General features: G+C 50.0%; 1 protein-coding gene and 1 long non-coding RNA gene across 13 annotated transcripts in view; one reads left to right on the top strand and one right to left on the bottom strand.

Annotated features, from left to right (window-relative positions):
* HPCAL1 (hippocalcin like 1) overlaps positions 1-23,125 on the bottom strand; it is a 57,986-nt gene that overhangs the window by 4,035 nt on the left and 30,826 nt on the right. Inside the window, exon 1 of one of the 12 annotated variants that reach the window (XM_084513893.1) lies at positions 10,429-10,596. The exons of 9 other annotated variants lie outside the window; for them this stretch is intronic. The gene's annotated coding sequence lies outside the window, so the exon portion shown is untranslated. Of the gene's footprint in view, positions 1-10,428; positions 10,597-23,125 lie in introns of those variants that run through there. 2 more of the 12 variants (XM_084513895.1, XM_084513899.1) reach the window with 2 other exon arrangements.
* On the top strand, positions 6-14,876 carry LOC311434054. Its single transcript, XR_014691239.1, has 3 exons — positions 6-3,769; positions 13,434-13,725; positions 14,383-14,876. It is a non-coding gene; the product is annotated as an uncharacterized lncRNA (long non-coding RNA).

The following is a 23,125-nucleotide window of genomic DNA, read 5'->3' as shown; positions in this document are numbered from 1 at the left end:
TACGGGGCAAGGGGACAAGGGCAGAAGGAGCATGAGAGCACAGAAGGACAGGATTGGAGGGTGGAAGGGACCGCCAGGCATCATTGGGCCCAACCCCCCTGCCAAAGCAGTTCCCTAGAGCAGGCTGCCCAGGCAGGCATCCAGACGGGCCTTGAATATCTCCAGAGAAGGAGACCCCACAGCCTCCCTGGGCAGCCTGTCCCAGTGCTCCGTCACCCTCACCGTGAAGAAGTTTTTCCGCATGTTGGTGCGGAACTGCCTGGGCTCCATTTTGTGGCCATTGCCCCTTGTCCTGTCCCCACAAACCACTGAGAAGAGGTTGGCCAAATCCCTCTGTCTCCCACACCTCAGGTATTTATACACATTGAGGAGATCCCCTCTCAGTCTTCTCTTCTCCAGGCTGAACAGCCCCAGGTCTCTCTGCCTCTCCTCACAGGGAAGATGCTCCAGGCCCCGTATCATCTCTGTGGCCCTCCGCTGGACTCTTTCCAGATGCTGGATTTGCCTGTCCCACTAGGAAAGCACCCTATTTTATTTAACCCCCTCAGTTAATGCGATCTGGGACCATCTCCTCCCTCCCCGTTCCTCCCTGAAGCAGTGTCACAGGACCCCAGTGAGACTGGGTTGGCACAGCAGCTCCTTCCACCTTTACTGGGGCTGCTGCACCTCTGTAAGTTTGTTCGGTAAGTTCAGTAGTCCACAGCACGGGCAAAAGAAGAACATCACACTTTTATTAGGGTTTTTAGGAGCGGGGAGGATTGTCCCCTGCTGTGACAGTGCCTGTGACGTGCGGGTGGCCTGCACAGGCCTAGCGACAAGCAAGAGCCTTCGACACAGCAAAAGACAGTCAGGGGGGACTTAGGAGAGGAAATAAAATGGATATCCCGATGGATTTTTGGATCTTATCCCTTCCAGCATAAGGCCTGGAAGGATAAGGCCTGGGAGGCCCTTTTTGTGGCCTCCCAGGCTGAGCAGTGCTGCCGCCTCTCCACAGATCCACAGAGAGGTTGAGGAGCATCTCCCACCCTGATCCCAAAACGCCCAGCACGACGGGACCGCAGCCTGGGAGAGCCCCACTGGAGCAGCAAAACACGCAGAAACCAGCACCAGGGAAAAACATAACGGGGCTGAGCGCTTCCCAAAGAGCAAAACATCCCAGGCATGCGTAAGAACCTAAAAAAATGTTAAAGGTCAGCACAAAATAAGTCGCAGTGCAGCGGAGGGCTTGTCACCAGCTGCGTTTAACCTCATTTTATCTGCATCCCACTTGTGCTCTCTGTTGCCTCGGCAATGGGGAAAATCCCTGTCCTGCCCCGTGGCTTGATGCTCGGAGACAAAAACCAGCCAGCTGCTCATTAGTGCAACGCGTCGGGCGTCGCAGAAACCTCTGTTATCATCAGTGCTGCTGCTTTCTAGAAAGCTGCAGCTATTTCAGCTCCCAAGCTTGATTTCTGCTCCTTTCAGGGCAGTTTTCTGCAGGTCCCATACCTCTGCGTGCGGGGAAGCTGCGGCTCCTGGTCTCTGCCAGCATCCCCTGCAGGAATGCCCGGGGCCGTTCCCCTTTTTCCTAAAATACTTTTATTATTCCATTCCCTTAAAAAGAGAGGCAAGAAGTTAACCTCATTTATCAGGATTCAATACTCTTAATCACAGGAAGATGCATCCCGATATTTGGATGGATGCTTATTTAATATCAGCCTCGAAAGCTTTATACCCCAGCAGTCTTTGCATTCAACAACTGACGCTTTATTTCCACCCTCCCTCCTCTTTTGGGTAACGTTATATCAGAAAAGTGATGTGCAACGACCTAAACACCTTTTTTTTTTTGCATACGAGTTTTCTGAAAGGCTCGATAATGCGCTCAACCCAACTCCAACCCCGCCATTGCTGCCAGCAATTTGCTAGGAATAATTAAACAACCAGCGTTAACGTTAATTTATTAAAGCACGCCTAAAAAAACCACCTTCGACGTGGATCGAGCTTCAGGTAGCTGCTACAAAGCGAAACAGCCCATTAATGATGACAGCCGCTGGCCCCCAGCTGGCATTTCACTCGATTGCTGTGAAATGCTTTCATCAAATCACTTCCCAGAGGCTCGGCGGCTGCTTTAGCCGCGAGACCACTCGGAGGAGGGCTGCTGATGGAAACGGCAGGCAGCGGGCTCGGGACGTTCAGCTCAGCGCCGTGATGAGGGCTGCGTGTCGGCGTGGTGCTGGGTTCTTGTTCCTGCCAGGAGCAGGAGGTGTTCGGGGCTTCCAGCGCTGTTGTGCTGGCTGGATTGCCCAGAGGAGCAAAAAGAAGTAGAGAAATGCCCCTGAGTCCTACCTGAGCATGAATATCTTCTTCTTTCTGGGCTCACAGCAAAATCCCAGCAATGAGCAGGTCACCGAGGCCAAGCCAGAGAGCTCGGTGCTGCCTCTTTGCCACAAGCCCTATACCTACCACCAGTTACGGCCAGAAGTGATGTTCCTGGCACACACCACCCAAAAAAAGCAGAAAGCAACCCAGATTTTTCACTGCAAACCTGCTGAAGGCACCCCCCTGTGAGCAGTGCTCCTGAGGGGATGCTCTCAGAGCATCAGTGACGGCTGCAAGAGGAGGAACAACTCCCCAGAGATGCCCTGCCTGGTCCAAACCTCCTCGGGAATGGACTTGGTGTTAATAAACAGTCCCAGCACCCCACCGAGGGTACGCCAGCAAAAACCCCAAATTGCTGCAAAATGAATTAAAAACGGGCTCTGGGCAGGAAGGGAGACCTGCGCTAGGACCAGCGAATCTGGCAGCTCCTCGGGGAGCTCTCTGTAACGTTTTCCAGCTCAGAAAGGAGAGCTTATTACTGTAAAGGGCAACTATTCCCCAACGCAAGAAGAAAAGCCCAGAAATATTTCGAGCAAATGAGGAAATTAGGTTAATTTGGGTGGGAGCAGTTCGGGCAGGGACACAGCTTGTTACTTGAGACGGGAAAAGAAAACCGTGAGTGGATTTTCCTCATCTCCTCCCTTTGCCCTTCTTTTTTTTTTTCTTTTTACTGACACCAAGGGCGAAGCAGGCAGCCTCCTTCTGTCTTTAGGTGCTGTGCGAAGTTGGCAAGGCTTAAAAAAAAAACGAACAGTTTGTTTGCACAGGATTACACGGCGAGGAAAACGTGTCAGCACAGCGCCTGAGCGTACAAGGTCTGCTTCTTCTGAGCAGGTTGGGCTGCACGGGGAAAAACCCAGGTCACGGTAAGGCAGGGAACAGTTGTGATAGCTGAAAGAAACCTCTGGGGGAGCAGGCTTGTAGGAGAGGTGCCTGCCCCGAACCAGGAAACCAGGGCAATGTTGCAATTGCAATGTTCCCAATGTTCCCAAAGGTCAGGGAGGGAGGAAAAGTGGCAAAAACCTGCAGAGGGCAGGGCTGATGGAGAGATAAAATCCCAACCATGGACTTGGCATGGTTGGGCAGGCTGGTCACTGGGTTTTAGACATTTCATGCGAGATGTTTGTTTAATTAATTAAGCTAAAGCACATCCTGCTCCGGTGCTGGCCACCAAGGATCAAATTCCTCCTTCTGCACCACCTGAATGAGCTGAAACGTGGCCGCGCCAAGTGTCTGAGCACCTGAGCAAAGCCCGTCACATCGGAGAGGAGATGAAGAGGTTGGGGACAGTGACACTTGCAAAAGAGATGGTGACAGGCGATAATCAGCCCTCAGAGATCATCATCGCTGCTAATGATGCTTAAATGGAAATAAAAGTGAGATCTGACATCCTTCCTCTCCCTGGCCGCAGGTACCGTGCTGAGACAGGGGGCTCTGAGGAGCCCGGGGGGGTCTTGGGGTAGCTGATCGGGGTTGTCTTCTTTCAAAGACTGGAAAGAAACTCTTATTTTTATTATTATTATTTTTTTAATCCTTCCTTTATCTGACATCAGAGTTTTGCTTACTAAGATGACGATGAAAACTGTGGTTTTGGAGGCACGCCAACCGGCTACCTCGAACAACAATTCAGCTGACATTTGTTTAGATGCCTAATTAAAAACACCGAACCACTGGGGGGAAAAAAAAAAAAGAGAGAAATCCTGCTTGTCACTGAGGTTTTCATTGACCAAGTAACACGGTTATTGCTGACAATTTCGACTACTTAGTGTTTGCTTCCCCAAACCTCTGATCTAATAACACCGCAGCCGTTTCTTTTATCCATCTGGCTTTCTAAACAAACTTGCTCTCCATTGCCATTTTTTGGTGCTAGCGGGGTGGTTTTTTTGGGTTTTGTTTTTAATCCCCATTTGAATAGAGGACAAAAGCCGCTGGTTAACTTGCTTGCAAGGATACACTCCACGGTGAACAAATCCTGGCAGCCTGCAGGACAGGGAGAGCTCCAAACCAGAGGGATCGGCTGGAGACCCCCTTGTCCAGGCCCCTTCTGACATTTTTAGGGGGACAAAGAACACCCAGGTGAAAATCCCCTCTCTTCTCTGGCATTTCTGTGCAGAGTTCAATGGGGCTCATAAAGGAGTTACCCTCTAAGATCTCCCTTTCAGATAGCACTATCTTTGTTGTACCATAGATAATTAACGTGTGTGGTTAGGTTTTACTGCATCAGGCCCTGGACGGCCAAGCTCTTCTGGGCCTGCCCCCTGCTGGTTTGGGATCCTCCCTTTATTATTCTGGCCTCTGCCGAGCCCCTGGGCTGTGCCTGATGTCAGCTCCGCTTCTCACCCCGCCAAACCCAACCTTTTACCCACTTCTCCACTACCTTCCACAACCCAAGGCCCACCCTAGCCAGCGGGATGGCATTTTTTGGGAATCCCCCTTTTCCCAAGGGCGACATTTGTGTTTCCCTGGAAATCTGCAGCAACTTTTCTCCTGGGTGAGGAGCCGTGCCAACCAGGCCCTTCCGCGAGCGCCCCGTTTGCGCAACATCAACGCGATCGTTTCTCATCTATTTTTTCCTCTTCGGAGAAACAGGAAAAAAGTGTTTAAAGGACGTGGCGGTGGTTGAAAGGAGGGGAAAGCTGGTGCAGGGTCGGGTACTGACTGGAAGTTTCTGAAGCCGTGCGCTCTCCCAGCCTCTGCAGACATCTCCTTTCAGCACACGCGAGCGAGGCTCCTTCCCTCAGCCTTGAAGCCTGCGAAGAGCTCTTTGCTTGTAGGATGCACACTAAAAAGGCAAGGCCAGTGAATATCCAACCTCTGGGGCCAGGAAAATCAGCTGCAGTTTGATAGAAATATTTGGAGATGTGTAAGAACAGGCAATAATTTGAGAGCATTTTGGGTACTCATTCCCTCGTGGTCAATATTTTCTATTTTTCAGCTTCTTGACCCCGAGAAGACAGATCAGGGCTTGCAGAGTGTATCCGGAGACCTCCCTGTCCCCCCTCAAACATTCAGAGCTCCCACAAAGGGAAGGAGACAGCTCTCAGGACGGCCGGGGCGAACAATAGGGCGCTGCCCCGGCGCGCGGGGCTCTGGAGCGGCTCCAGGCAGGGTGGGGACTGCACGGAAGCAGACAAAAGCGTCTGCGGGGTTGGGAGAGAGATCTGCGTGGAGGAAGCGCTTCCTCCGTCCTGCAGCCCGCAGAGAGGGCGAGAGCTTTAAATAGCCCTCCTCCAGGGCGCTGCTGAAGGGCTCTCATCGAAAGAAAGTCCCATCGGGTGGCAGGCTGGCAACCCAAAGGTCCAGAGCCCCAAGAACATCCTCTGTAGGACAAGGATAACCAGGGAATTGGGGCAGAAGCTGGAAAAAGCCCTATAGTTACCCTCAGCGATGCCATCCCAGCATCACACTGTTCCTCAGCCCCGTTTATCCGAAGGCATGGAGGCATTCCCCTGCTCCACCTGTCCCTCTCGGAGCTCCTCACCACCCGTGGATCCATCAGCCTGGGGCACAGCAGACACAGGGACTGGTGCTGAGCAAAAACCCACCCCTTCCCTGATGAATATCCATGGAATATTTGCTTTTTGGGGGCACAACGGGATCACAGAGCGCAGAAACGTGGATTTGCAGACCAGCCAGGTCTTTTCTCTGCATGTTATGGCACCGGGTATCGGAGCTGACCTGGAGCTAGAGGAGGTTTCCTCTGAATATCTGGGAGCTGGGTGGGTGATGGAGCCCTGGCACGGGGCTCTCAGTGCATGTGCTTGGTTGTAGCACTGCTCGCATGCCCTATTCTCCATCCAGAGCATCAGCTTATAGGAAGGGAGCCTGGTTTGCTGGTTTCCAGCACATTTAGTGTCCCAAAGCACACTTGCTGCCTGTTAGCCCAATAGGGGAGGGCTTGAGCTGTGCCCAAGTTGTTAAAATCAACTTCGCTGGTGCCTTGAGTGGGCTGGAAGATGTAATAATGGAAAACGAGGGAGAAAGAGGAAGGAAACCAACGGTTTGGAAAACATCGGGCTAGACAGATTGAGGAGCAATGTGGGAAAAATCCAGTCCAAAATCTATTCAAGAAACAAAAACAAAGCTAGAGGCGGGTCAGAAGGAGCAGAGCTGCGCACGCAGCCCTGCCTGGCTCCCTGGGAAGGAAAGAACGAGGCTGCTCCGAAACGGGACTGAGCAAACAGCCGGCAGCTTCCCGGAGGAAAAAATGAGTTCGTGAATGGCTTTGCACAGAGCAATTACCCACCGGCGTGGAACAGACGGCTGTGGTTTCAACCTGCCGAGATAGCCATCGAAGCTGCGCTCGTGCCAAAACCGGGGGAGATGGCTTATCTGTTCCTCCCTGCTTTTACAAGGGAGAGAAGGAGCCGAGCTATTTGTCACAGCAGTTACCTGCCCGGATCTGGGTTCACGGGACGGCAAAGTGCGCTCTGTAGAAGTGCAGAAGTTGTAAAACTCTCGGGTTATCTCCGGTAATTCGTATTAGTGTGAGCACTTGGCTGAGGAGGCAGCTTTGTAGTGCTGAAATTGGGCAAAGCGCAGCAAGGAACAGCCCGGGGCAACACCAAATTCATGGCCTGAGCGCCAAGGGCTAACACACAGTCACCCCAGTCAGGCTTTCACGGGGTCTGATCCCTCTAACAGCTCCAAATCACCTCCTAACACCCAGCCCAAAGGCACCCACTGCTTGTGGAAGGCTCCTCACCCCTTCCCAGGATGGTATTTTCCTCTCTACGTGTCCCCGGCCACCAAGATGGCACAGACTGCCCCCAAATTCTGTGCATCCCCTGACCCAGGGTCACCCACCTCTCTCAAAACATCCCAACCTTTTGTTTTGATGGCAACTCCGTGGCAGCAGACAGTGCAGCTACACTGATCCTCTGATAAGGTCTAAGGGAAGAGATGGGGAGCTCAGTGGAAAAAGAGCGTAAGAAATAACGTCCCGGCTGGCTGCTGGAACATCTCCACGTGCAGCACGAGTTGCACAAGGAGTTTCCAGTCCCTTCTCCAGCTCCAAGTGTCCCGCGACCAGGGAGGACCCCACTTGCCACCGCGAGGGCAGGCAATAGTGGTGCATTTGTTTAAAATAAATTAAAAAAAAAAAAAGCCAACACCCGGGCTTGTAGGAAAACAAACAAACAAATCTAACCACAGCTTTCACTCCGGGAGACCACAATCGCTCTCTGTTTGCTGTTCGCTTGGATCTGTGGACTGGAAAACATCCTCAGCAAGTGCAGCTCCTCACACCCACGTATTTCTATTTTATACATAATCCAGCTGTTGTTGTGGTTGTGTTTTTTTTTATTTCTTAAGTGGGAGATTCGGGCCTGACCTACCGGAGGAACAGCTGTAATGAGCGGAGAGGCCATCAGGCAGTTTGCTTGGGACATGAAAACGGCCCTTTGCTAGAGCAGCGAGCACCAGAAGAGGTGCCAAGGACAGCTGGGGAGCACCCCAGGGAGGTGCTCGATGCCTGGTGCCATCAGCAGCCCTCAGCAAGCTGCAGGTCCCCTCCAAATCCAGCCCGGGTGTACCAGGAGAGGAGCCAGGGACAAAGAGGAGGTGCCTGAGAAAGAGCAGCATGTGGTAAGGCTAAACAACACCGTGCCTGCTTGCTCTGCCTCAAAAGGTTGCAGAAAATCGCCTCCCAGCCCATAAAACACCACCCAGTCTGTCCAGACTGAACACACTAGATGCCTTATGTCTGTAACTTGACGAACGCTTTTCCCCCTGTGGACACAGGAATTCTGCTTACCTTCATCACGCAGCAGCGCCAGAAGTTGTTCGAGTGCACCACAAAGAGCAGCTAAGAAACATCACAGCCTTTGGCAACAAGCAAATGCAGATTTTTGGCACCGGGCCTCCCAGGAACGAGCTGAAGCACAGCACAGCAACCCACGAGGAGAAGCTGGTGACCTCCCGTGCTTCAAGGACCGCAGCAGGCTGTACGCAGGCATGGCGAGGCCGACGCCTGATTTCTAGAAAATCACCTTCCCTGCTTTATTTTTATTTGACAAATTGAAACCCTAAGTGTCGATCTTCAGGCTCAGTCACAACTCTCCCGCGAACCAAATTGGCTGCTCGGATCATTAGTGCACTTGAGGCCAACTTCACATCCTTCTGTTTATGCTCTGCTAATCACTGCATTTCTCTCGGTCTGATAATAATGTAAAAAAAATAAAAATAAATCCATTCCACTTTCAGTTTCTGGCTGGAGAAAGTTTCAAGAGTTCAAAAGCTACGGGGACTTTTTTAATTAGAAATGTTACTCTCCATCTATTTTTGGTAAATAATTCCACTGGGTTTAGGCAATTAAATAGATTGAAAAATTCAACGTGCAACAATTTAGAGCTACTATCTCTGCTTCTACCCGCTCCCAGCCTCACCTAAGGAGCAGAACTGCAGGGAAAGTTGTTACCCGAAGAAACGCAGGGCCCGAGTGATGCCGAGGTGCTAAAGACACAGCAAGGAGAGCAGGGGAGGTAATGCCTAAGTCAGTTATGTAAGCGGGGAGGCGCGGGGTGAAAGGACAGGAGGACGCTGCGGGCCGGCCGGCTGAAAGCTGATAAAGAGCTTTGGCAGGAAGCAGCCATCCCGCCGGAGCAGGCCCCAAAACGGCCATCGACGCTTTCCCTGCGCTCTGTTTTTTTTGTGCTGATGTATTTTTGTTTTCTTAGTTTGCTGCCGAAGTGCCCACGGACGGACAATGATGCCATTAAGCTCTTATTATAGCACGGGATTAGGCTGGGTTTCAGCTTCTGCTGAGCCAGCTCAGTTCCTTCTACATTCGTGGACAGAACAGATGCTAAAACACAAATGGGCAGTCATCATCAGAGCATAAAAAAGATTTCTTCATGTACCAGCAGTTAACATTTTTCTTTTTCAGTTTCAGCCACAACTGCTCAATAGCCTGCTCCACATCTAATTACAGTGCATGAAAGAGGTGCGAAGCGATTGCGTAGACTTTCCTTTAATAACAAAAACACACAACACACCCCAAAATATCAAAAAAACACCAACGAAACTGGCCCAACCAGACAGATGAGAAGCCTCCAGAGAAGCCAAATGGAAAAATGACCTTATCCCCCTGCCATCCTGTAAGTGTGACTGCGGCGCTGGCTTTGCATGCCAAATTGGATTGCAATTAGTCACAGAGGTTCAGCACGAGTTAAAACCACTGGATGGACCTAAGAGCATTCCCCCTCTCTGGGGTCTGTCCCAAATGTCCCCCCCCAAGCCACCGAGGGAGCATCTCCCCCCAGCACGCTGGCACCCAGTGCTGGTGGATGCACCCCTGCGAAGCACAGGGCCCGGCAGCACACGCAGCCACTTCTCAGGCTTTTTTGGGGGAAAACACGACAGAAGCTGGCGAGCTGTGAAGTAGAAACACACAATGTAAATATACAGCTGATATATATGCCAGCAGGAACCGAGTTATGCTGAGAAATCGTTGATAAAACTTAGAAGGGGGTTCCGAGCAATCTTTCCAAATCATTGGCTTCTGGATTTGAGGGAAGCAAGGCAGAGCAATGCGCAGAGTAAAATTCATTTATCTCCCACGGATAAGAAAGAAAGAGTCCCTGCTGGCAGCTTGGACAGAGCCCTGTGCTGCCTGCATTTCTCTGTAACATCTCAGTGACCACAGGCACTGACTAAGCAAGGGAAGTTTCGATCCTGCGCGTACGGGGCAGCCAAAACGATGCAACTTCCTATTGCATTCATCAGCCTATTCGTAAGCACTCGATTATTACAAACGTTTTCAAGCGCGTGTGTCCACTGTGATATTATTTCCTTAAAAAAAAATGAAGAAATAGATAAATAAATGAAGCAACACGTTAGGGGCCGGTGCGGTGTCACAACTGAAAGCGAAGCTCCTGGCATTCCCCACTGCATCACCTCTCACTTCCCTCCGGCAGCGGTTTCAAAGCCTCCGAGCTCTTGGGGTCAGCACACCCAGCTGCATGGGATCCCCTGCCACAAGGCCACGGTAGCACCGCAGGCTGCCGGCTCTTTGATTTTGGGTTCATTTCGGTGGATTTCCGATCACAGCGCCGTTGCTGTGTTACTGACCTGCTCTGCTGGCCCCTCGCCTGTCCCCTCGGTGTCCCCGGGTCAGGAGGGGGCTTCTCGAGGCGGACGCAGGCGGCCCATGGCTCCGGCTGCCCCAGCCGCCACAGCCCTGCGCTCACCAGGAAGTGCAGGCTTGTGGGGAGCCTATTTTTAGCTTCTTCTTCTTTTTTTTTTTTTTTTTTTTCTAATGTACAAAGCCACTTGTTCGTTCTCACTCCGCCCAGCGACGGGTTTCACATTTTCCTTTCTTACACTAGTCAGAATTTGGAAGGAACCGTAAGATCCCATATACCTACATCAGCACCTTTAGAAGCCCCATTGCCACCCAGGCAAAAGAGGAGCCTCTAAAGACCAAGATAAGTCTTCCGTGAGGAAATGTAGAGAATACTGCATGCTGTGGTGCTGTGGAAACCTACCTCCTGGCTCCCACCTAGGACAAGACACAAAGCAAGGCCCAAGGAGGAACCCCAAACGTTTATTTCCGAGGTGCAGGATGAAGATTCCTGAGGTGATTGAGGACTTTGCTGCTGGCTGCTGCAATATGCTGAGTTGGAAGGGACCCACAAGGATCACTGAATCCAACTCTTGGCTCCTCACAGGACCACCCCACGATCAGACCATGTGTCTGAGAGCGTTGTACAAACACTTCTTGAACACTGCCGGTCTCAGTGCTGTGCCCACTGCCCTGGGGAGCCTGTCCCAGTGCCCAACCACCCTTTCAGTGCAGAACCTTTCCCTAACACCATCCTGACCCTCCCCTGTCCCAGCTCCATGCCATCCCCTCAGGTCCTGTCGCTGTCCCCAGAGAGCAGAGCTCAGCGCCTGCCCCTCCGCTCCCCTCTGAGGGAGCTGCAAGCCGCCATGAGGCCTCCCCTCAGCCTGCCCTGCTCTGGGCTGAACAAACCCAGGGAGCTCAGCTGCTACCTACATCAGCAAGATGTCCGCATTAAAGAGAGCAAAACCCTCAAGGAAAAATATACTTACTCAATTTGTGCCCATGGACTGACGTGGCTACACTACCAGGCTGTAACCGCAAAATCACCCATTTTACAGACAGCTTCAGCTTCACCTCAAAGAGAAGCCCCATGCCAGAAGCAGGCCGCTTAGACAGGGACATTATAAAAGAGGAATGACTGTTTCATAGCTCTGAAAGCCCCAGTAAATCAAGGCACTGTTTCTAAGACCAATGATTAACAAATGCTGTACTGGTTCCTCTACAGTTTACCCTGACGTGCAGCACCAGCAACACAACCTCTGCTTGGTGGGCATGTGCTGCTTGGACAGCACTTGTCAGACAGCATTTGGATGACAATGAACTTGAAACATAAAACTGAGTCACTTAAAATTGCAAGAAGATGTCTGCCTTGGTTTTAATATCTCACTATTGTGTTGGTTATTTTACCTCCAAGACAAGAGAAGTTCAGTAGCTGTCACTGTACCAGTGCTCTGGGAAGGACAGGGCACCTTCAGGTATACCAAGAGGCTGCCAGACACATAGGCATTGCTTCCAGAACCTTAATAGTAACTTGTTGAATTATGAATATCAATGAATATAAAGTTAATGGATGCCTTTACTTAGTAATATAAGTGTATGAATTTATATTCCTATTTAAAAGGGTGGAATCTAAGACAGTTGGGCCACTCCAGCCATTCAATGGTCCCCCACACTAGGACAAAACGTAGACTCACTGAAGCCATTTACATGTATATAACTTTAATAGTTCAGGAATCATAGAGAATCTTCTGTTAAAGCTGGCAAATATTTCTGTGCATTTGAAGCAGCAGAGCTGACTCACGAGTATCTTTTCGCAGCCCAGTCCAACAAATACATGGTGATACCCAGCATTTTATTTTATTTTATTCATTTAATATTTATTTTGATTTATTAATTTAAAAGTGTTATTTTATTGTAATTAAGAAAAAAAAAAAAAAGAGGATAGTGTCTAGAATGGCCCTGGGCTTTTGCTGTACTGAAGACATTTCACACAAATATCACAACAAGGCTGAAGGTGTCACTTAGTCACCTTGCCAGTATTTTATCAGCTTCTGCACACAGCCCATTCAACACCCCCTGGAAATGCAACAAGGCATCCCGTACCAAGGTCAGTCAAGAAGTTATATATCACCTTGCCTCAAAAAAATAATGTTATTTGATTTAGGGCAATGGGTGGCATATTTGCTGGCCAAAGGGGAAGCCTCATGCTGTGCCCCCGTGCTCCCTGCCCCTTGAATGCCCATGCGTTCAAGTGCTCTGGCATTCAAGCATCAAGCCCTGTCCTTTCCCACTTCCAACAAAGCCTACAGCCTTCTCCAGCAGCAGCCTAATGGACTGTGTTTATTGCTGCATCCTTCACTTTATAGGTCAACATATACCAGAGAGCTAGCAATTCTAAGCTAATCAGACTTCTGTGCAGACTGACAAATGGCTCCCAATAAGAATATAAAAAAAAAGCCATAAAATAAACAATCCCTGTAATCAAGTAGCTCAGGGTAATGCAGTAAGTGTGCAGAAAGCTCTCACGCTTTATTAACGCATTTGTTTGCACTTTGCGGTAGCATCCTGGGGGCTGGTGGTGCTGGGGGGACCCCAATTTGAGCACAAGATGTCTGTCCATATTCTTGCTGGTCACTGCTCTCTGTGCTCCAGCAACAGTGTGATATTTTAAAACAGCATTAGTGACAGTTCTTTGACATACCATTAGCTCACTCACACAGTGCCAAAGCCTGAACTAAAAACAGTGTGAAGATGCTTGCAAAGGAGGTCTTTGCAGCTCTGCTACATTTCGTCCCTTTGAACTCCAGATCCTACACACACAATCATACACCTTACTCCTAAACAACCTTCCTAGGGATGTGGTAGAAGCCCTATCACCAGAGGTCCTCAGGATGCAATTGGACAAGGTGCTCGATAATTTCATCCAGGTTCCCTTTTCTCACGAAAGGTTGGACCTGATGATCTTTCAAGGTCCCTTCCAACATGGGCTGTTCTGTGTTCTGTGTTTCAGAAAGACCATTCATCACTTAAGAAGTTTAATGAGATCACTTCCATATACCCCATCTTTTCATCTTCTCTCTGGAGCACTTGTGGTGGCTGTGGACACTGCACACTCCAAGAGCCAAACTGCTGAGCCCAGTGAGTAAGTGAGCCAGGAGAGGAGGAGATGCTGGACAAACAGGCAGGTAGAAAATCATGAGTCCCTGCTCCATGATGGCCCTCGGGTGGCTTTAAAGGATGACCAGGACTTCCAGCTAAAACACCAGTGTTCCTGGAGGTCTGACACCTGAACTGCTGCACAGGTAAAGGGGATGGCAGATTTCTGCCAAGGTCCCAGATTAGGAGTGAAAGAAAAGCCCTGTGTACACAATACTCTTAATGCAGCTATAAATACACCCCTCTGAACCAAAGTTTTATACGCTGCATTGACACTACTGCCTTAATAGGATTTGCTGGGTAGCCTGAACCAGTTCTGCCTGTGCAGAGCAGCCTTGTGGAGCACTGCAGCAGCATCTTCGCAACTCATGCACGTGGGCACAATCGCACATTTTTAGTGTCCCATTCACATTAAAGCAGGAGAATGCTGTGAGAAACTCCTGAAAGGGTCTTTGGGACCTTGCAGGTGGAGAAAACTTTCAAAGTAAGAAGCTTACCTCATGGGTAAGTGACAGATTGGTCCATTTCTAACACAAATCCTGTTTGTTTCTGCTTTCTAGTTACCCTTTTCTATAATGGCAGAACAAGAAGGAAAACAAAAAAATATGCATTATAGAACCCTTTATATCATTTCAAGTAACTTAAAATACTAGATTGCTTCCCTGCTCTAGTTGATTATGTCATCTCGCTGCCTGTTAAGCAAACAAAACCAATTCTCCCCCTAATGAGTCATTATGTTGTCCAAACAACTGTGTAAGATAAGAATTCAAACCTCTCTTACATTCCTTGTACTCCCGATACAGAAATCCTCCCGTTTGGGTTCCCACCTGCTAACCTGAGTACCGGTAACCAAACAAATCATCTTTTACTCCGTATCACGCCTAGCACACCGCCTTTGAGCCTGAGGTGTTTCACAGCTGCTGGGGGTGCTGAGAACCATGCCCAGGTCTTGCCTTGACCCTTGGAGCACCTACAAGATGTACCCACCATCCCTGGGCCCGACGCTGAGCTGCGTGCCTTCCTGCACAGGACCGCAGCAATACTGGACACAGGCAGACCACGAAGATGTTTTCTGGTACCTCATCACGCTGTCAATCGCAAATATCCATCCAGACATGTGCCACTGGCTCAGGACGAGCTCTCCAGCAAGCCTGTTGCTCCGAGCGTGCTGTGCCTCCCAGGCTTAGGGATGCTGCCCCTCCATGCAGCTCCTCCGTGCTTTTCTGGGATGAGGTTTGGCTACGGGGAGCACTGGGAATTTGTAACACAGAAGAAGCAATAATAAAGCTGACCTCAAGCCGGTTGGGTACATTCATTCTGAAACTGAAGCAGCAAAGACGTGACGCATCATTTTTTCCTACCACAGCCTCAACAGTTATGGAAAATGCATTAGTGAAGAAAGGGGCCGGCTCATGAGCTAACCTCACCTGTCTGCCCTGCTGCTTCAGCATGCACTGCACGGCACTCAAATCGTGTATCCAGTGTTTGCATGGATATTTAGAAACCCCAGGCAGAAGTGATTGTCAAAGAGACATGTAGTTTAAAATTTCATTAAAGAAATGACTATAATAAAATCACAAGTCACTCAATTCACTGGAGGCTGAGTGTTGCCAAGGAAAATTATGAGCCTCCCCCTGAAAATCTCCTTACCTACCCGCAGCAGCAGCTGGACATCTTTATTCAGCACATGCACTAGGCCAGAATAAGGTGATCGCTGAACAGCTTAAAACAAAGAGCCTGGCAACATTCAAGAAGCCTCAATAAAGCAAGTGAAACAGTGCTAACGGGCTCCCACAGCTACACCTCGTGCCTGGTCCTCTTCTCAGGAAACTTTCTGGAGGAGATGGACGGGCAATCTGCTCCCCAAGAGCTCCAGTCCGGATGGATGACAGACAGGTGGCTCCTTCTGCAAAACCCCTTTCCTTTATTCTTTATTATTTATTCTTTATTATTATTTATTTATTTATGCACAAGTGGCAATTCAGCGCAGGGGGAGGGGAAAACAAAGCAGATTGGGAGGTAAGGAAAATGCTTGAACGTTAGATTAGGCAAAGTACTCGGCCAGAAAATCTAGATTAAATTAAGCATTCCTGCGAATTTGTAATAGAGGAACAAATGGCTTCCATCTGGAAGCTCAGCAAATTAACTTGGATCCTGGTTAAGAAAACAGCACCAGAGCCCGCTTCCAGAAACGTAAATATCCAGCGTGCATTTGCAATCCAATCACAGGCTAAAAATACGAGACAACGCGGAGTGGAAATCTGATTTTGTGTCTACCCTCTTAATGGGAAATAAAACAAGCGCTCTCTGTAGACACAGCAATCTGGCCCCACTCTTCCTGCTCGGCGACAAGCTGCAGGATGGGTTTGCACCAAGGAAGTCCTTCAGCTGCTCTGGATTGCAGAGCTCACGTGCTGGGGCTGACTTTCTTCCCTTGTACCCTGCTCCTCCATCTCCTTTTCCATCTCGTGCCCCTGGCTCCTCCACGGCACCGTTCTCAGCTCTCTGTTTATTTTCACCACTTTATCTGGTCCTTGTTATTGGAGTATTCAATCTCCTCCTTCTCCTAGAGGATCACTTTTGGCCCTCTGGCAGAATATGAAGTGCTCCTGCCCTCAGCGTGCAGATGGAGAGCTCAGCCATGGGCTTAAAAATGAGGACACCCTCTGTGCCAGCGGGGAGGAGCAGACCAGGAGGGCAATCTGGAGCAGGAACCCAGTTGAGAAGCTCCCCAGAGGTGCCCACCTCCCTCCAGGCTGCAGGGGATGCCCGGGGAGACCGGGCTTGGCCTCCGAGCAGCATCCCCAGGGGCCTTCTCTCGCCCGTGCCAAAGGAAGGAAGAGCCATTATAAGCTAATGTCATCCATATGGTTCAAGAACTGATACTGCAAAGGAAGTTTTAGGATGTTCGTAATGCCCAGAAGGCATTCATGGAAAAAAGGACGTCTTGCAGCGGAGGAGATACGGCCGTCTGTGATCACAGCAGGCACAGCTGAGAGTTTTAAACTGAAGGGGAAAAAAAAAAAGCCTCCAGAGAGAGGATAATCAGGAAAATCAGTTAATTTCCACATCTGGTTTTAATAATCAGGAGGATTGGTAAATGTGGACAGACAAAAAAAGGCACACAGTGTCATCTGAACGTCGGAGAACAAAGGACGTATTAACATGGGCAGCGACAGGCAGACAGGGTGGCGGATAATCGGCCAGAAATTCGCAGATGATGAGTAAGAAAGGAGAGCAAGTGTTAACACATGGATCCTGGGAGCCAGGGCAACACAGCGGAAGAGCCAGAAATGGAGAAGCCAGGAGGCAGGAGGAGATGGTGGAAGGAGAAGAAAGCCTGGAGAGGGGAGCAGGGGGGGCACCGGTGCGGGGTGGCAGCTTCGGGGCAGCACCACAGAGCTGAAGGTTCACAGAGGGGCAAAGATGCTGGCAGGGGTCCTCTTATTGGGACTGGAACTGCCCAAAATATTAAACCAGAGAACCTAAGAGTAAGAACTGGCCGTGGATATTCTTGCAAGCAGCAGGGAGTGGATTTAATCCTCCAGCTGCTGAAGCAGAAAAGGGTGATGCGAACTTAAGACACTGTGAGTGCTCACAGAAAGAAACCCTGGAGATGATCACAAGCACGGAGTGATGGTTTAAGCAGAAGAATACTCTGAAATGTACCACAGAAGTTGGCATTTTCAGTTTTCCATAAGCTTTGAGGAATCAAAGGAACTCGGTATGGAAGTCAACTGGGCAGGAAGGGCTCAAGGACAAACTTGTAGGAAGCGGAGTGTCTCTTTTTGGCAAAGATGTTCAAAAAAAAAGAAAACAGCTGGTACTTCCAGCCCCAAGCAAAGTGGGGGTGACTGGCTGGGACTGATTCCCAATCTGACTGGCTGGAAAAAAAAAATCACCCAAAAAGGGCTAGTGGGACTCAGCAGAGTGCCTACAAGGAGTGGAATGAAAGGGCTGCTCAGCAGAGGCAGCTGCGTCGCGGAGGTCAGGAAGCAAAGGGGTAAAGAGAAATGGCCAAAGTCGAGCTGAATTAGATCACCCAAATAAAAATAAAGAGCAAAGTCCAAAATGTTCCTCAGCGACACACATGAAAAAAATAAAAGAGAGCAAGTAAGGAAAGTGGCAGTGCAGCAGAACGAGGCCGGTGCCTCTTAAAATGGAAGCAGAAGAAGGGAGAGGAGTTTGGGCTGGAAAAAAAAAAAAACACAACACAGTGCTGACCAAAAAAAAAAAACCAAACTTATTAGAATTGCCTGTAAGTTACACTGAAAGTGGGGCAGTTTCTGATCAGGGAGGGAGGTGAAGGGTGGTGAAAAAGCCTCACGGGGCGTGGAGAAAAGCATCTTATTTATAAGATGAACTGAGGCTGATTGCCACCTGTGGCTCCATCGCTCCGCACCCCCAGTCGAGCCTGCTGGCAGCGCACGGGGGCTCCACAGCGGGAGGGCTGGAGCAGGGCAGGGTGTTTATTTAGGACCAGCGATAATCCCATCCCTTTTGGGACGGGCTTGCAAGCAGGACCACAACAATCCCGGCTGTTGCTGGGTGGGGGCAGTCAGGCTTGTGGTTACTTACCAAACTTTGGCAGCAAATATGGCAAGGCTGCAACAGCCCTAATGTCACACAGCTGTTCATCCCCGAGCTGCTGCGTCCCCAGCAGCAGCAAAATGCATCATTTATAAGCACTGTCAGGGCTCTTCTCCGCATGAAATTAAGAAAAAAGGTGATTCGTTTACCTGAGAGCTCTTTCTTCTCGGGATTAACACAAAAAGTGAAGGATGAAATGGTTTTTAAACCGCCTCTCTCTCCAGCACACGTGTCACCATCAGAGCACGGGGCTGCTTTTAGGGCCAGAGAAGATATTCCCAGCAAGGAGACGCAGAGCCACGCACGCAGTCGCTGGCTCCGTGTCTGCAGCCCAGGGAGAGTTAAAGCCTGAGCAGCAAAATTCCCACCCCACAAGTCAGCACGGCAACCCTATGATTGTCCAGCTTACCAGGAAAAAAATAAAACAGAGACGGGTGTTGCTGGAACAATTGCAACCAGAATAACTTAAGGAAAGGGTAAAAGCGATGAGTAACTCCGTGTGTCATGCCCAGCCCCGCCACCTCCAACCGGGCGCACAGCCCAACATCACTGCTGCCCGAAGGACCGAGCCACGGCTTGGCCTCCAACCTGCAGAAATCCTCAGGGGACATCTCCCCGAACGAGACGAGGATTCAAAGCAGAACCATCCCACACGCACGTCCCCGGCGCGGCTGGTTTTTCCGTGCCAGGCGTCCCGAGGCAACGCCGTACGTAGCGCGGTGACTTGCAGCTGCAAAAATGTGAGAAATGGCCAAGTTTCCAGCTTCCCAAACCAGCCCAAAGCCTCCTCTGCAGCCTTTCGGTCCTGCCTTGCCTTTTCTCTCACAGATCGTTGCATTTTAGTGCGTTTAGTCATCTTCCTAAATTCGGCTGCGGATCGGACCGCTCTTAACTACGCGCTGGGAAGTTCTCCCCCTGCACCACGCAGGCACACTTCAGAAAGGAAAAGCAGGCCATAAGCAGGTATTCCCCTTATGAGGGCGATTCCAGGCCCTAAAACGACGATCAGTGAGTATTTTCACATGCTCTGCATGATGCCACCAGCTAACAACGAAGGGCACTTGTGACCTCAGATCAACAAAAGCTCTCAGAGCATCTTTTTTTTTTTGACTCAGATGAAGCACGGCATGAATAAATCCAGCCAACCCCGCGATCATTTAAGCATACGTCTAAAATGAAACACAGGATTGAACGTTCTTCTGGCTCAGGGCATACTTTAAACCCCTTTCATTATGTGCTTTCCAGGGCAACACAGAACCATAACACCACAAAAAGCGGAGTAGACTGGAAGAGCACCAGGCTACAAATCACAATTTATGTCGTTGTCAGCATCTTATCTTTAAACCATTCTTGCAGGGAAAGAGCAGCAGGGAAGAGGCTCAAAAATTATTTCCAAGGCACTACTGCACTGGCTGCCTGCTAGCAGATTAATCATTCACTGCCCGCTTAACATAAATGTAATTGTTTTGGAATATTGCAAAATTAGGAGAGCGCACGGTGACTCCAGTCGAATCTGGCTCTTCGTTTTACATCTGTTTTAGCCTTGTTATCTCTGCTGCAGGAAGAACCAACTTCAAGGAAAAAAAATGTCACGCAGCTGAAAGTTTATTGATTACCCAGACAACAGCTCCAGCCCAGCCACTTCGGATCTCTCCACGGGATGGAATTCACAGGAACGGCTTCTAATGAGGAAACCTTAAGGCAAGAAAGGCAAACCTGAGGGCAGCGAGCATCAATTTTTATGGATTACAAACAACTGCTTGCCCTTTTGCTTGTGTAATTGTGTTTCCCTTTATAACTGCGGTCCCTGCACTCCACCTTCTTCCACAAACACCCACGGCGAGGCTGTGGTAGCCAATTCTGGCTGCATGGCAGTAACTACGTGCAAAACACTTCAGCTTTGCACATGGTTACTCAGCTGGCTGTACCCAGGGCAGCCTAAAGTTTAGCAGCTCTGGAAAAACCTTGCAAAGGAGGGATGCTTCCTTCTCCCCCTGTGATTTGAACAGCTTTGCACAGTGCTCAAACTGCCCCCTGCACATCTTACCCTTCCTTTAGGCTCTCTTCAACACAACTGTGCCGTGCCAAGGGTGCTGAAAGCTTAACCACTTGGGGGATCCTTTTTTCCCTTTTGCTTTTTGATGGGCTGGTGCTACGCACGCCTTACAAACCATTTCTGGTTTTCTATTCATTTCTATTTTTCAGCAGACATGCGGCCCTGACCTAAACCCCTCCCCAGAGCACAGAAAACCTCCCACAGCCTGAAATAATCTGCTCTGACCGCTGATTTGCAGCTTTTTGGGGAGCGGTGGGACGGAGAAGACGCCGCTTTGTGGCACTTCTCTCCGGGCACTGAGGGCCCGCTTGTGCAGCTCGCTGCAAGATTAGTTGGCTGGCTCAGGCAGACAAGGGTAGACCCTTAAGACGGTTAAGTGATTTGGGGCAGGATGATCAGCCGTCTCCTCCCTGGCCACAATTAACCATTCCCTGCCCCTCGCCTGGGCCGGGGCTGAGCTCTCAGGAGCATCCGAGCGGGAGCATCCCTCCTCCCGCAGCACCCAGGGCTTTGGTGCCATCGATGCTCCTGCAATGCACACCAAAAAAAAAAAAAAAAAAAAGCCACTTCTCCCTTTTGCTCATTCCCCACAAAGTTCAACCAGCAGGGAAATGAGGCGACAAAGCCTGGCGGTGGGCTAATAAATCGTATCGCACTCTGTCGGCTGCAAAGAGCCTGTCAAACTTTAAGCAGCCTGCAGATTGCTAAAACGGAACGGAGCTCGGTGCTGTAAAGGTCAGCCAGCTGCTCAAATGCTCATGCTACGGTTAATTTAACCTTTCTTCTTCCTCTCCTGCCTTGAACTTATTTCATGGGACGTGGAAAGGATCGCCCAAGCCACAGCAGCTGGCTCTCCTCTTCCACGAGGAGCTACCCCCCCAGAAGACACCTTTTTGGCTAGGGCAGGCTACAGAAGCCAAAAAAGACGAGGTGGTGGGAAGAAGCAGTATGTCACCCAGCCAAAACCCACGGGGAGCTGGGACTGCAGGTGACATCTGGGAACAAACCCATCAGGGGCTGGAAGCTGCACCCAGTGTCCTCCAGAGGACCTCCAGCATGCTTCCTGCTCGTCCTTCTCGACCTCTGCTTGGTCCTGCAGGGCTCCTGGAAAAACTAGGGGCTGTTACGATGTCCCACTCCAAAAGGTCATCTCCCAGCACGGAGAGCTTCCACATGGAACACAGCTGGTCTCACTCACATGTGTTTCTAATCAAATGGTTTGCTTAAAGATATATATAAATATATAAATAAATACATGTATTTATGTCTTTCAAAGTAAAAATATCTGGAGTTGCTCAAGAAGCATGGCCAACCCAAGGCTTACATGGAGACAGCTGGGCTTGAGCTGTGCAGGATATGAAGAGAGCTGACACAAAACAACCAACTTCTGCTGTTGTCATCCCTTCACAGCCCGTATTATTGTGTCTTCTCCTCTACTCCTTGTAATAGAATATAGATATATATATAAAAGATGATTTTTGATCAAACTGAAGAACAAAGGGACGGGGAGACAGAGCCAAGACACGTTATTTTCAGGAAGGGACCAAGCCTGGGTAGGAGAAGGTGGTGAAAGCAGATGGCTGATAAGGGGTTGGCCTCCTGCAACCACCAAATGCTCCTGAGATGCCTCCTGAAGGAATTAGCCAAAATGCTTCAGAGTATGGGGAGCGCCACCCAGCAGGTCCTGTCCGGCACCAGGGAGGAGGCAATCCGTGCATCCTAAACGCAGCCGAGTTCGGATGGAGAAAATTGCCCCCACACGGGCTTGAAAACCCAGCCAAGAACACGTGGGAATATTTGGTTCTGCAGGTGGCTTCACGTGGGGGAAGGATGATGAATGAACTACCTAGAAATATCGACATCCATCATCTCCTAACACCTCCAGCTTAAAACCTAGCGAAAGCTCGGCGGCCTGACCTTTGGGATGAATGTAAAAGCACTGCTACAGCGCCAAAACAAAATATTTCCCTGGTTCTGAAAGTCAACAGGACCTGTATAATTTGAAGAATGGTAGCCGAGGGGAATTGGTTTCACTGCAAAACTGTTTAGGCAGCTGCCATTAGTTTAAAAGCCCATTTTTGTTTAATGACTGCAGTTTCACATGCTCCCACTGCCATGCATCATAACTGCTGTCCCTAAACTGTGGATTTATGAAAGCATCTAGCGGCATCATTGTACTCAGGAGCCTGCTGACATCCCCATTATTAAACCGCTTCTTGCAGGTTTTCACTTGCATTTAGGCGTAACAAACCCGGGATCCTGCCACGGAGGAGGATGCCCCCCTGCTCCCACCACACCATGGGGGGCCGGGGCTCCAGGCAGAGCCATCCCCACCCCGAGCACCTCGCAGAGCACGGGAGGCTGCAGGGAGAAGGGTGCTGGAGAGGCAGTGAGAAATAAAAGCAAAATTTACCTTTGTTTAGCCAGAAACAGAACGGCTCCCTCGCTAGGGAGGGAGTTTGGGAAGGATGGAGAACACGACCAAGCCCTCTGTCCTGTTCGGTCAGGGTGCAGAGAAAGCATTTGGCTGGAGGGGAATGCAACCACAGGGTTTGGAGCTGCCTGGAAAGAAGCGAAGAGCCAGCCAGCCTGGAAAATCAAACCCTTCCCCTTAGAGAGCCTGCCTGTGATCTTTAAAAGCCCGCTGACTCAAGAGGACAATCTGCAGTCATTTTGGAGGTACTCTGCGAAATTCAGCGTTTAGTGCCTGCCTCAAAACGTCTCCTGTACACGCTGTCATCCCTCGATCCTTTGTGTAGCTGTCATTCTGCAGGTGAATTCATCTCCCGCTGCCTCTGGAGTGGAGCACGGGGAGCGCTCAATCCTCTTACCTGGCTGGCGGAGCGAGGAGCAGAGGCTGTCAAACACAGCTGGCCAAACTTCAAACAAAACCAACCCAA

Source organism: Aythya ferina (genome assembly GCF_964211825.1).
Source record: "Aythya ferina genome assembly, chromosome: 3".
Lineage (NCBI taxonomy): Eukaryota > Metazoa > Chordata > Aves > Anseriformes > Anatidae > Aythya > Aythya ferina.
The sequence above is the reverse complement of the archived record's forward strand: the minus strand, read 5'-3'. Positions and strand labels throughout refer to the sequence as shown.